Source organism: Lissotriton vulgaris, chromosome 3_1 (assembly GCF_964263255.1).
Source record: "Lissotriton vulgaris chromosome 3_1, aLisVul1.2, whole genome shotgun sequence".
In the NCBI taxonomy this organism is placed as follows: domain Eukaryota; kingdom Metazoa; phylum Chordata; class Amphibia; order Caudata; family Salamandridae; genus Lissotriton; species Lissotriton vulgaris.
This window is the reverse complement of record NC_141689.1, coordinates 13,231,888-13,244,213: the sequence shown is the minus strand read 5'-3', so window position 1 is coordinate 13,244,213 and position 12,326 is coordinate 13,231,888. Positions and strand designations below refer to the sequence as shown.

At 44.6% G+C, this 12,326-nt stretch overlaps 1 protein-coding gene across 2 annotated transcripts in view; it reads right to left on the bottom strand.

Moving 5' to 3' along the window:
* The window catches only part of LOC147725825 (uncharacterized), a 962,593-nt gene that overhangs the window by 266,645 nt on the left and 683,622 nt on the right, over positions 1 to 12,326 (bottom strand). For both annotated transcript variants that reach the window (XM_086960000.1, XM_086960001.1), the window contains exon 2: positions 10,558 to 10,597. The gene's annotated coding sequence lies outside the window, so the exon portion shown is untranslated. The remainder of the gene's footprint in view (positions 1 to 10,557; positions 10,598 to 12,326) is intronic.

Sequence of the window (12,326 nt, the reverse complement as noted above, 5' to 3'; positions counted from 1 at the left end):
GTCTTCTCTGTGATCCTGATGGGTGAGGGTCAGAGATGCTCCTCTATAGAGTATTTTGCTTAATAAATGATTGAACCTTCTTCACTGCCAACTGACTGATTATTTGGTAATGGGATTGGGGCTATTGGTAAGTATAGCCTTTATGTGATTTTTATGGTACGTCAGTTGGCGACTCCGCCGGGATTCTGTTATAGGGTCGTCGTTCCCCATAAACGGGTGGTATGGATAAGGGGTAGTTCTGGTCAAGCGGGTAGATGGAAAAAGGATCCCTTGAAATGTAGCCATCTTTGGTATGAACTTACTCCACTTTCACGATCAGAGTAACCCAAGCTGCTAGTGACCCTTCACCAGAGTCCTACAGGCGTAACCCAGGAGCAGATGGTGTTGGTCTTCAGGAGTTGGCAGTGGAGAACACGCAATCTCTGTGTATCAGGTAAGTGGAGTGTTTTGGTGTTTTTTGGCACGCACTGTTGAGCAGTGCTTTTGGAGCATTTAACTGTGTAGAATTTGGTGGTCAGTGTACACAGAGAATCTTGGGGGTCGGACGGGGCAGCATTGTGGCTGCACGGGTAGATGCTCCACGGATTAGTTTTGTGAATAATAGAGACGCTGATCGGACGCCTTGGTGTGGCTTGTGCGGTGCACACCCCGCCTGACTGGCACTGGAAAGGCCATGTGGTTCGACCTGGGTAGCCTTGGGGACATATCTTAAGCAATGCTAAGCAAGCAGGCTTAATCAGAATAGTCCCAGGGGTGAAGCAGGAAGACTGCAGGATGGTCTGTAGGACAGTCTGTGGTTATACCTGTCCGACAGTCTCTTGGTAGTCTTTGGACTGCCTGATTTTGGTATCTGTTGGTCTTGCATCTGAATTTGATTGATTCTCCATGAACAGGAGTCGACAGGCTCTGTTCTCAGTTTGGAAAATTGTTGGATATCCATGTATGTATACATTGCTGTTTTGGGGTATTTGAGTAGTGTGATGCTGAATATCTTTGTGAATGTATGAGCAAGGCTATGATTGGATGTGATTTTTATGATTGAATGTAGCATAAGATGTATTTGATTTTTGTTTATGAATATGTGATGATGATAACAATGCTGTATTTTAGCAGACTGCGTTCTTTTGGGTGTTGTTGCCGTCCCAATGACACCCGCTTGGTTGAGAGTCAACCTATCTCGTCTGAGGGCAGCCCGAGTCATGATATGTATGTAAAGCATGGTATTACACCCCTTTTGTTTAATGCATTGTGGCTGTGAATGTGTGAGAGAATGGGAGAAGTGAAATTGTCAAGGAATGAGTTTAATTTGTCCTCATCGCCATCAATGCGTCGCAAAAGGTAATTGAAAGGGGTGTATCTAGAAAAAGAGTACCCCCTCTGATTTGATGATAACTTGATATACAAAAGTACTAATGAAAAGTAAATATGGAAAGATCAAAAGTTCAGTTTAAGAAAAAAAATGTGTGCATTAGGAATTTGCAGGTTGTCCCCATTTGGGGTTGTTTTTTTTTTTTGGTGGCTCAGTGAGCCAACTTGCCTGGTGCAGGGTTTGAGTTTAACATCATGGTTGTAGATTCTAATTCTATCTGGACCTACTGAGAGTTTCATCCATTTGAGGTTGATCAAATGAGTACCATTGCGTGGGGTAGTAATAAACATTTGTTCTATGCTGGTATGTTATGTTATTATGTCCAGTGAAATATTCACAGTAAGTGTTTTAATAATTTGAGAATAGAAATAAATTGTGGCCCCTAAAAGGAGACAGTATATATATAAAGAAAAAAAAATGTTTTAAATAGAGTTAATTATTGAAGGTTAAAAATAATTGTGAAAGCTTTTTGTCTTTGACAGCTTCAAAGTAAGGAGAAGGTGGGGGCTAAAGAGCGCAGAATGCGATGCAGAAATTGAAGGCAGATTTTGATCTTGAAGTCTGTAAGTTGGGATCTAAAAATAGGAGCGAGTAAAACAGGAGGTGAAATCACTGCTTAGAAAGCTTCTATGACATGAAAATGGTTAATGCTTGCAGTAGGTGAGCCTTGGGAAAAGGTGGGGGGCCAGGAGTGCTCGCAGTAGCAGGCTAACAGCCCAGAAAGTTCTGCACTGAGGTGCTATTTTTAGCTTTTCTATAAAATAGGACGGCAGAGAATCGAAACTTATGGTCCTGTCTGTTCCCATATTGTTCAAGACAAATTAAAAAAGGGTGCTGTGAAAAAAATGATACATTCGTATTTCTGCTTTTGAAAAATAATGTCAATGAAGTTGCCTTCATTTAAAAAGAAATGTTGCATTAGTCTTAGATAAAAAGTAAGATGAAGCTCTTTTTTAGAATTATGTGGGCTACATGCCTAGGTAAAAACGATCAGCAAATTAAGGTTTATTTTTCACAGGGAGAATTGTGGCGCAAGGGAAACACAGAGTGTCTGTGAAAATGTTTTACTTTTAGAAAGTCAAAATGAAGGTGGCTTAACATGCTTATATGTTTTAGTCATTGCAGAGTTGACAAGATGGTTATAGTTAAGTACCACTTTATGTTTGGTAATGTGTTTTATATTTTTTCTCCTGATTAAAAGTTACAGTTGATATGTTTGTGTGTTATGTGAAGTGTCTATCTTTTGTGTATTTTTGCTTCTGCCCACAGATCATTCATTGATTGTGCTGGGTGGTTCTAGGGCTGACAAGACTACAGTTGGACACGTGAGTTGGTTTGACAAAAACTTCATAGTTGTGCAGAGATAATGGTGAAATGAGCGCCCTGAATGGCAATAGGCAGAAAATCAGGGTGAGAGGGGACTAGAACAGACTGAGAATGTTATAGTAGGTGCAGAAAAGTAGTGAAAAAGCAGGGATCAACAGCAAACGCAACAGCGATGGTCCATACCTTGAGATGGTGAAACGAGTGTTCCATATGTACCTGTGGGACCTAATCAATGTGCAAATTGCAAAAAGGAGGGTGCTGTCAGCAATGTGTTGAAAAAGATGTGTTTTTGAATAACTTTTTTGGAAAGGAATATACATGTGCTTTTTCATTCTTGTGCATTTTGTCTTTCTATGAATTGTTCCTGCTGTTCCTGTGTATCAGAAGCGACACAGTATGTTATGTTATGTTATGTTAAGGAATATTTATATAGCGCCTATCACCGCCGGTCTCTAAGCGCTTAGCAGAAGAACATAACACACTGGTGCCCATTGAACACTCAGCTGTTCCACCGCCTAAACTGTCATGAAAGCCTTTCTGAAAAGATGGGTTTTTAGTTTCTTTCTGAAGGGAAGAAGCTGTGATTCCTCCTTCAAGGTGGGTGGGAGCTCATTCCACAGTTGCGGGAGAAGCATAGACAGGGCCCTGCCTCCTTTGGTTTTTAATTTGAACCTAGGTTGAATCAGATTGGAGGTTGTTCCTTGGCGCAAGGGTCTCCCAGGAACATACCTCTTCAAACGTTGCTTAATGTACTCTGGGGCTTTCCCAAAGAGTGCCTTATGGGCCACACAGAGACATTTAAACTGGACTCAAAATTTCACTGGAAGCCAGTGCAGCTTCTGAAGCAGGGGGGTTGCGTGCAATTTTCTAGGCAGGGAGTGGATCAGCCTGGCTGCATCGTTCTGTATTAACTGCCGCTTCATCAACAGCTTCTGTGGCAGGCCAAGATATAAAGCATTGCCATAGTCAAGTCTTGAAATGACTGTGGCGGATACGATCGATTGCAGGGTGGAGGCAGATAAAATGGGGACTAACTTTCGTAGTTGCCTCAACACACCTATGCAAGATCCGACGACAGCAGAAACTTGAGGGGCCATTGAGAGATCCGCGTCGATCCTTTGCCCTAAGCTTTTTACTACAGTACCAGGAGACGGGGTGGTTTGTTGTTGATCACCAGCACCTCCGTTTTGTCAGCGTTCACTTTCAACAGATGGTTAGTCATCCAGTTGACGGTGAAGCTGAGCAGATTCCTCACTGGTTCCTGGGCCTCTTTGGTGTCATCCAGCCGGACTAATAGCTGGGTATCATCTGCGTAGTTGAAAATTTGGCAGTTCATACGCATAAGCTCCTCCACCAATGGTTGTAAGTAGATATTAAAAAGCAGGGGGGATAGAGCTGACCCCTGGGGCACCCCCCAAGTCACTTCACTGATATCAGACAGTTGGTCACCTAGCTGCACTCTCTGGGTTCGACCTGACAGGAAGGATTCCAGCCACTTCAGCACCTGGCCTGTGATCCCCAGCTTCGCGATACGGTCCAGCAAGATGGTATGGCTGACCATATTAAAAGCCGCCGATAAGTCTAAGAGAATCAGGGCGCATGGCTGTTTATTATCTGCCCTGACTCTCAGCTCATCGGTGACCGAGGCCATGACTAGTTCTTTGCTATGTTGGGGCCGGAACCCAGCCTGCCTGGTATGAAGGAGATGGTGTTATTCCAGATGGCCAGCTAGAGTGCTGAGGACGTGCTTTTCTAGGATCTTGCTTAGAAAAGGTAACTGCGAAATGGGCCTGTAGTTTTTTAAGGCTTTCGTGTCCGTTCCTGCTTTCTTTAAAAGTGGGGAGACCCTGGCTTCTTTCATCTGAGTTGGCAGATAACCTGTTTTCAATGAGTTATTCAGTAAACTCAGTACCTGGGGCTGGATGCCTGGCAGGGCCATTTAAAAATTTTTAGGGGGACATGGATCTATATTTGAGCCTGACTTGATCTGTCCGACCAGTTCCGTTAGGCACTTGTCGTCGATGGGGGGGAAATTATTCAAAGTCATGGATGGCACCTGAGCGATCTGGCTAGGCAGCATGGTTGTAGCTGGCCGTGCATTGATGTCAGTGATGATATCCTGTACCTTCCAAAGAAAGAAAGTTTGGAAGAAGTCACAGTCTGGTTGATCGCACACAGAGATTTTCCCTTCTCGTTGTGTGAGTTCCCTTAGTATCGTAAAGGTCTCTCGCTGTATGTTTATCGCCTCCCTAATTCTTCCCTCATAGAAAGCAGCCTTTCTTTCCAGGATGTCTGCCTTATATTTTGAGAGCAAGATTTTAAAGGTTTCAGCTTCTGTTTGACAGTAGTGGAGTCTCCACCTTCTCTCTGCCTTACGAAGTGCTTGCTTCTTCTGTTTCAAGGAGGCGTCAAACCATGGCGCTCCTTTCCCTTTAGTTCTAGTACTCTCCATCTGCTCAGGGACAAGTTTATCCAGAGCGGCGAGCATCCAGGTCTTTAGCATCCTAGCATCATGGTCCAAATCTGTACCACTCATTTTAGGGGGGCTAGAGGAGAGCAAGGTCGGCTTCTACCTTGTTCCAAGGTCGAATTTTCCCCCGTGACTTATTTGGGGCATCCCTCACCGGGTCACCTGGAACCCAGCACTTTATCATGAAATGGTCTGACCAAATGCATGGACTAACCTCCGTTATTTCTGCGTTAGGCAAGGAGGACCAAACAAGGTCCAGTGTATGGCCTTTCACGTGAGTCGGAACCACCACTAACTGTTGCAGGTTGAGCACCGAGAGATTGGCTTAGAACTCAGTCACCGTGGGGTCTCTGGGTACTTTGTCCCAGTGGTAATTGAAATCGCCTACCACCAGAAGGGACTTGTATCTGGTGGCCAAGTCTGTCAGAAGTTTAAAAAGAATATCATTAAAATCCAGAGAGCTTTGCGGCGGGCGATAAACTACCAGTATTACTATGCATGAGGATTTAAACGAAACTTTAATCCCTAACAGCTCCGCACAGGCACAGTTTTGTGCTATAATCTCTTTCACTACGAGACATTTTTTGAACGAAAAGGCTACAACCCCCCTTTACAAACATTTGGGCGAGTAAGTTGTGCCGACAGCCGGTCACCACTTTGGCGACCTTCTGTCAGAGGGGGAGAGGAAAGTAAGGAAATTAAATATTTATTTTAAGCCTAACAAATTAAACAGACCAGAATATTTGTAGTTGGGTTGCAGGTTCATTATGCATAAAATGCATGACATAGTGTTGTGCGTCACCGATCATTTACATATGATATTGTAATTTGTCTATGCTTTCTGTGCTTGGTATACAGCAAGTATACCTGATGGCTTGGCATGAGTGTTTTTATTTTATGCATGTTTTTGTTTTACGCTTTTGCTTTTATTACTGTTACAAGCTCCCCTGTATTGTGAGGGGATGGTCATGACGATGCCCATTGCTACACAACAGTTGCGTGGACTTGTTCTGGTTACTAAATTTCACAGATATGATATTTCATGCTGTGAACATGATAGACAACACTTCACGAGTGCCTGTCTATTTGGCTATAATGGTATTGAAGAAAAAAAAGAAAACAATAGAGATATACAGGATTAAAAGCGTGTCACCTGCAGATAGTCATGTTACTGCCCCTTCCTTTAAGGGACGAGCAGCCTAGATTGATATTCTCTGATTGGACCTAACGATGAACTATACATTTGTGGCTCTTGCTAAAGGTGACCTAACTTTTCTCATGATATTGAACTTCTATATGTAGTCATAAGAGACATCAAGAGTGACTGTGATTTTAAGTGGGTATAGTGCCCCCTCCGGACAGGTGATGAGGGAAAGGATAAATTGTAGATCAGAGACCTGAGAATTATTAGACTAGGGTGCTAGGTATTCTCAGTGATCATGAGGAGACATTGTTTAGCCTGTTTATTGCATAGTGCACCTGATGCACAATTATTAAAGGGAGGTATCTGCATGCCCCTGATAATTTGTATCATGCGTTTCCCCTTTTGAGGTGTTCTAGATAAGGAGTGTAGGATCACCCAGATGCAGTAATTCAAAAGATGTTTACCCCATTAGACAATGCCACTATGTGTGAGGACATACATTCAGATAGAATTCCCATGTAGCTATCTACCCTTAGATGGCAGAGGATAATGCTTTCACATTGAAGTTAGTGAGGATAATTAAGAGTACCAAATTGAAGAGACTAGAAGCACTGACTTTGTCTTTATATCCTATGAGAGTAACAGTGCATTCTAGACCAGAGTTGTTCCATGGCTTCTAACCACTGCAGTCCCATTATTAAATACAATGAATTATTTTTGCGTTAATTTGAAGGAAACTAACAACTGTGTCACATTTCCTACATCACTAGGTTCTGCGGAACCTTCCAGAGTAAAAGGAAGAGTCATAATAACCTGCAAAACGATGATGAAGATGAGTCTTAACTCCCATAGCTACAGATGAGGGGTGGACGTCTTGGACCTACAGCCCCAACACCCAGAAAGTAGCAATTCTGTGAAGTAGTGTGGCTCACTGGTTAGAGGCGGCAGACCCGAGAGCAGAGGACGGCCCGGGACCAGGGTTCGATTCCCGGCGCGGCAGGTTTCTGGACCAGGGTCAGCGGACTCGATAATTCTCTCGCCTCGGTGCCCACTCTGATCAGTGATCACACTCGGCAACTCTGGGCATTAGCTTGCCTCATCTTCACTAACGGCCCCACCAGACCGCCGGGGATGCCTGGTCTCACCCTGGAGATACCCATTAAGGGACCATCTCTCAGGGAAGCCAGGAAGGGTTTCGCAGCGGTCGAAGCGCCTTGGGACCCTACGGGTAAGTAGTGCGCTATATAAATGCCAATACACATACACATTCGATTGCCAGCGTGTCATCAATGGCATCTCCAAAGCATTGTGCTTGCTCCATCAGACGTGTTGGACATCAGAGATGAAGGACTAGCTGTAATGTATGTATACTTGTAAAGCGCACTATCACCTGACAGGCATCTTGGCGCTGTATACCTCTGTGGAACCTGTCCTGGCTTTCCCTGTGAGATGCTCCCTACTGGGCACCCCCAAGGTGATTCCAGGCATCCCAGCGCTTTAGGGCCGTTGTGGTGATTTAGCAAGCTATTGCCCAGAGTTGCAGAGTGGGGACCCATGATTAGAGTAGGCACCGAGGCGAGAATTATCGAGTCCGTGGACATTGAGTCCAAGACCCTGCCACGACGGGAATTGAATCCTGGTCCCGGCCAGACCTCTGCATCAGGGTCTGCCGCTCTAACCATTGAGCCACACTTCTCCTGGTTCCCTGTTTGCCACAGAACAAGAGTTGCAGTGCAAAAGAGCGAAAGAGAAGGATCCCTGTTGTTGATGGCAGGGCTGGTTTGAGGCTTCAGTTTTATACCTGTCATGTGCTGGTAACCTCTGACAGCGCGGGTCCCTTGAGCCCCTTGGCCTAAGTTTTGGCCAACCCCCTCCTTTTCTTTGCTCCAACAGAAGGGCAGTGAACCATGGGTACCTACATTTGTGGTACCCATGTTGAAAGGAAAAATACAATTAAAGAGCAGCCCGAGCATCCTCTGGTACTTAATACTAAGTGTTGGAGCCTGAGAGTGTTGCTGAACCTGAAACTCTGTTGCTCTTTCCTGATTAAACAGTACTTGGGTCTGCACGATATGATCTACGCCCACTACCAACAAAGAACATGATATCTGTAGTGCCTGCCGCAGAGGAGAGACACTGGTGCAATGCCTTGAGACATTGAGACTTTCAAGTGACCTGTGAGTGTTTGCCAGGAGGGTACTCCAACAGATACTAAGAAGCACTATTTTCATGAAAATGCCTGGATCGAGAGGCCCTACGCAGAAGAAGACAATGGAAGCAGATTTGATGGACGATAGAAGCCTACCAAAGAGGCTTAGAACGGACTTTGGGCATAGTTGCACAAGCGATTCCAGTGCAATTGTATAAAGTGGGTGTTAATATGTTCCTATTTGACTGAATTGCCATGGAGGAGGAAGTGACTCCGCCCCTAGCATCCAAACTGTTCCACCAGAAGTGAATTTGTGTGTCTGTTCTTACTGTTCTGCTGGCATTGTTTTAGAGTAGTGTTCTGTTTAGTAGAGCAGCATCAGGTTTGTACTGTTATAATGAGTATCCCCATTTCACCTGAGAGCATTGATAAGGATCGCCACTGTCTCACTTGAGTATATCTATGATCCGTTTAATTCCACACAAGGTCGGACACAGAAGGAGTGATGAGAGTATCTACTAGCTGTAGGGCCCATGCTTCCCATTCTGACTAGCAAAAGATGATCTGGTTTTGTCCCTATTCTTGCTATATGTGTGTAGGTTGAGAGGTCTAAGTACGGTGGTATATATATATATATATTTATTTATTACACTCTTAGTTAAGTAAAATGGGTTAGAAAGAAGTCCTGGAGTACAGTGCATTGCATTAGAGTTAGATCCTGAGAGAAGGACGGAGAAAAAGGTATCGTGCATCTAAGTGCTTGCCTGAATAGAAGGAAGGAAGCATGAATGTTTCTGGCTAGATAAGAAAATGAAGTGTAGGGTTTCCAGTGGTTCAACATCACTGAGCACTCCAGGTCTTTCCTTTAGCAGAATGTTTCCCATGAGCAAGTCAGTGTTTTTGGTGTAATAACGTGTGCATTCAGTTGAATCAATTAGACATATATAATGTGAAATGTCATTATTTGATATGTATCAGAATATCTGCATATAATCAAGTAGAACAATATTATTTAATACGTGTCATCCAACAGTATAAGTTGACCTGGGCCTTAGGCCTCAATTTGTATTTTCCTCATGAAATCTCCTTGGCTTCCAGTGAAATGATCAATTAAACGAATAATGGTTTTGTGAAAGGTATTGGTGATCTCACCCTCTGCTGGCAATGGAATGTTAACTTGTTAGTTTCAATGATACTGATAGAGAGGATATTTGAAGTCTGCTCTGCTTTAGTTAGCTACATCATGCTAAAAGCTCCGTTCTGATGGATAAAAATTAGATTTCCCGCGCAAAAGAGGTATTGGACCTATGTTATGTTAGCATGATGTATCAATATGTATACTTTCTGCTTCATATATATGGTTTTTTTTGCTCAGAAGAGACCCTATTTTCCTTTTTTGTAAATCTGCTGCTAGAAGAGAAGGCCAAGAACCATACAGACGTCATTTTCAGCACATGTGCTCGAGCACGGGATGCGATCACGTGCTGATCACGTGCTGTTTTCAAGCTCCCTGATCATCTGAGTTACTGATAGCAGCTGAAGATAGCCTGTGTACTTTACTGTTTTAGACTGAAGGTTGCATCTGGCTTTGGGAGTGATTAGAGCATTCCTGAAGGCACTGCCTCTTCTTTCCCAAGCACCGAGATGAAAGGGAGTCACCCCTCCTGCTCCATCAACCCCTTTGTGGGGCAGCAAATGGAAATAGTGCAGTAAGTTTATGTGCCAGAGGAAAGGGAAAGACAATGTTTGAGAGGAAATTCAGCAATTGCAGATGATGTAGATATTGTAAAATGGTAGGCCTAAAATAAACAAACAAAACTAAGGGCTCTTGTAGAGTTTGGTGGGGGGATCCCTGCTCCCTCATTGCTAGTGCAATGACTCCTACACCACACTCAGAATTAGAACAAGCGCTAGGTTTCTAATGGCAGAGTCTCAGCTGATCCGCTCTCTCTCTGGCTCATCAGCTGCAGGATCAAGGTATCATATATCACCAGGCATCTTTTTTAGGTCTGGCCTACAACCATTTTATTTATCTTAACTGTCTCATGTAACTACAAAATCATATATCTATATATTCTTATAAAACACATGGTACTCACAGTGCTTTTTTCTAGGTCCACTGCTTCAGCCTGGAGCCTCCTGTAGGTGAGAAAAGAAACAGTTTTTTTAGAGGCAGGCAGGCAGTGAGGTGTTCCAGCGACAGGCACTCAGTGAGGTGATGTAGGGCCGCTTCTTTTCATACTTAGGGCTAAAACTCTGAAACGCCCTTCCAATAGCTCTCAGGAACTGCCACTTTCTGCTTATGATCTCTGAGCTTCGTGGCTTCTGCCTTCGGGTTTATGCTTCCCTGCTTGCTGTCTGCTCTAGCACCAGGAGCCTCTTTTGAGTAGCTGCGCACCCTACAAGTTTCTTTTAATTAATAAGCATTTCAGAGGCAGGCAGCCTGTTCTTCAGGCAGATGGGCTGTGAGGTGTTCTAGAGGTTGCAGGTGGCAGGTTGTGAGGTGTTACAGAGGCAGGTGGGTAGAGAAGTGGACAGGGAAGTGTTCTAGAGGCAGGCAGGCTGTGTGGTGTTGTAGGGTCAGGAAGGCTGTGAGGTGTTCCAGAGGCAAGCAGCCTGTGAGGTGTTCTAGAGTCACAAGAGGCAGGTAGGTCGGGAGGAGTTTTAGAGGCAGACAGGCTGGCTGTGAGATGTTCTAGAGACAGGCTGGCCACAAGGTGTTCTAGAGGCGGGCAGGCTGGGAAGAGTTTTAAAGGCAGGCAGGATGTGAGGTGTTCTAGAGACAGTTAGGCTGGGAGGTGTTGTAGAGGTGGCAGGCTATGAGGTGTTGTAGAGGCAAGCTTGCTGTGAGGTGTTCTAGAGCAGGACAGCTATGAGGGGTTCTAGAGGCAGGCTGGCTGTGAGGGGGTTTGGAGCAGGCAGGCTATGAGATGTTCTAAACGGCAGCTGGGAGGTTTTCTAGAGGTAGCCTTTTACCTCCCCTTGTAGAGGTCACCACTGCCCCTCCGCAGCAGTGGCATAGAGGAACCGCTCCCAGTGCAGCCTTGCTGCACGGAGGTTTGAGCCTCCTGCCGGCCTCCGGCTGCCTTCGTATGGCACTGACCTAGGCAATTTCCCTGCTGTTGTTGTGCCTACATTTCTTCTCTATTTTGTTCTTTCTTTTTCCTTATTTTATTAGGCTTCATTTTATTTATTTTCTCTATTGGGAGATTTGTACGTTGGATTTGCCCTCTGTGGCAACCATTTCATTTTGGTTCCTCATTCCCACCTGCCCTCCTGCCCTCCTGACTGAAGCCACCCACCTCCCAGAGCTATGTAATCGAGGCCGCAGAGTGGGCATGCTGCTGGCACCTGTTTGAGCCTGAACTGGGATTACCACCCCTCAGGGATGGTGGAAACAGTACAGTACTACTTGCTCAGTCACTCTTGCTCACTTTTTCTCAGACAGATACACAGAATAAACAATGGGGACGTTTTCAGTAAGCCTATATTGAACCAGCATCATTCTAATATAAAATACCTCTGCTGCAACAACCATGAGAGAGAAACAGATATATACAATTACAAGCACCAGCAGAGTAAATTAAAGGTAGAATTCTACCATGGTGCTAACACAATGAATATATGCAGGCATACAGATACAGAGCAGTAATCTTGAGTGCAAACCCTAAGTAGATGTACCTAAGTGTACCTAGCATGTATGTAGGTGTATAGCCAAAAATCCCCCTAGGAAAGAGCCAACCCCATTACCTGATGTGAGAGAATGAAGGACCCTGTCTTGGTCTTAATTTGGACTCCCTGCAAGGAATGTCAGACATCTGCGTGCTGAAGTGTCTGCGTGCAGGGATTTCAGCATGGAAAATATCTC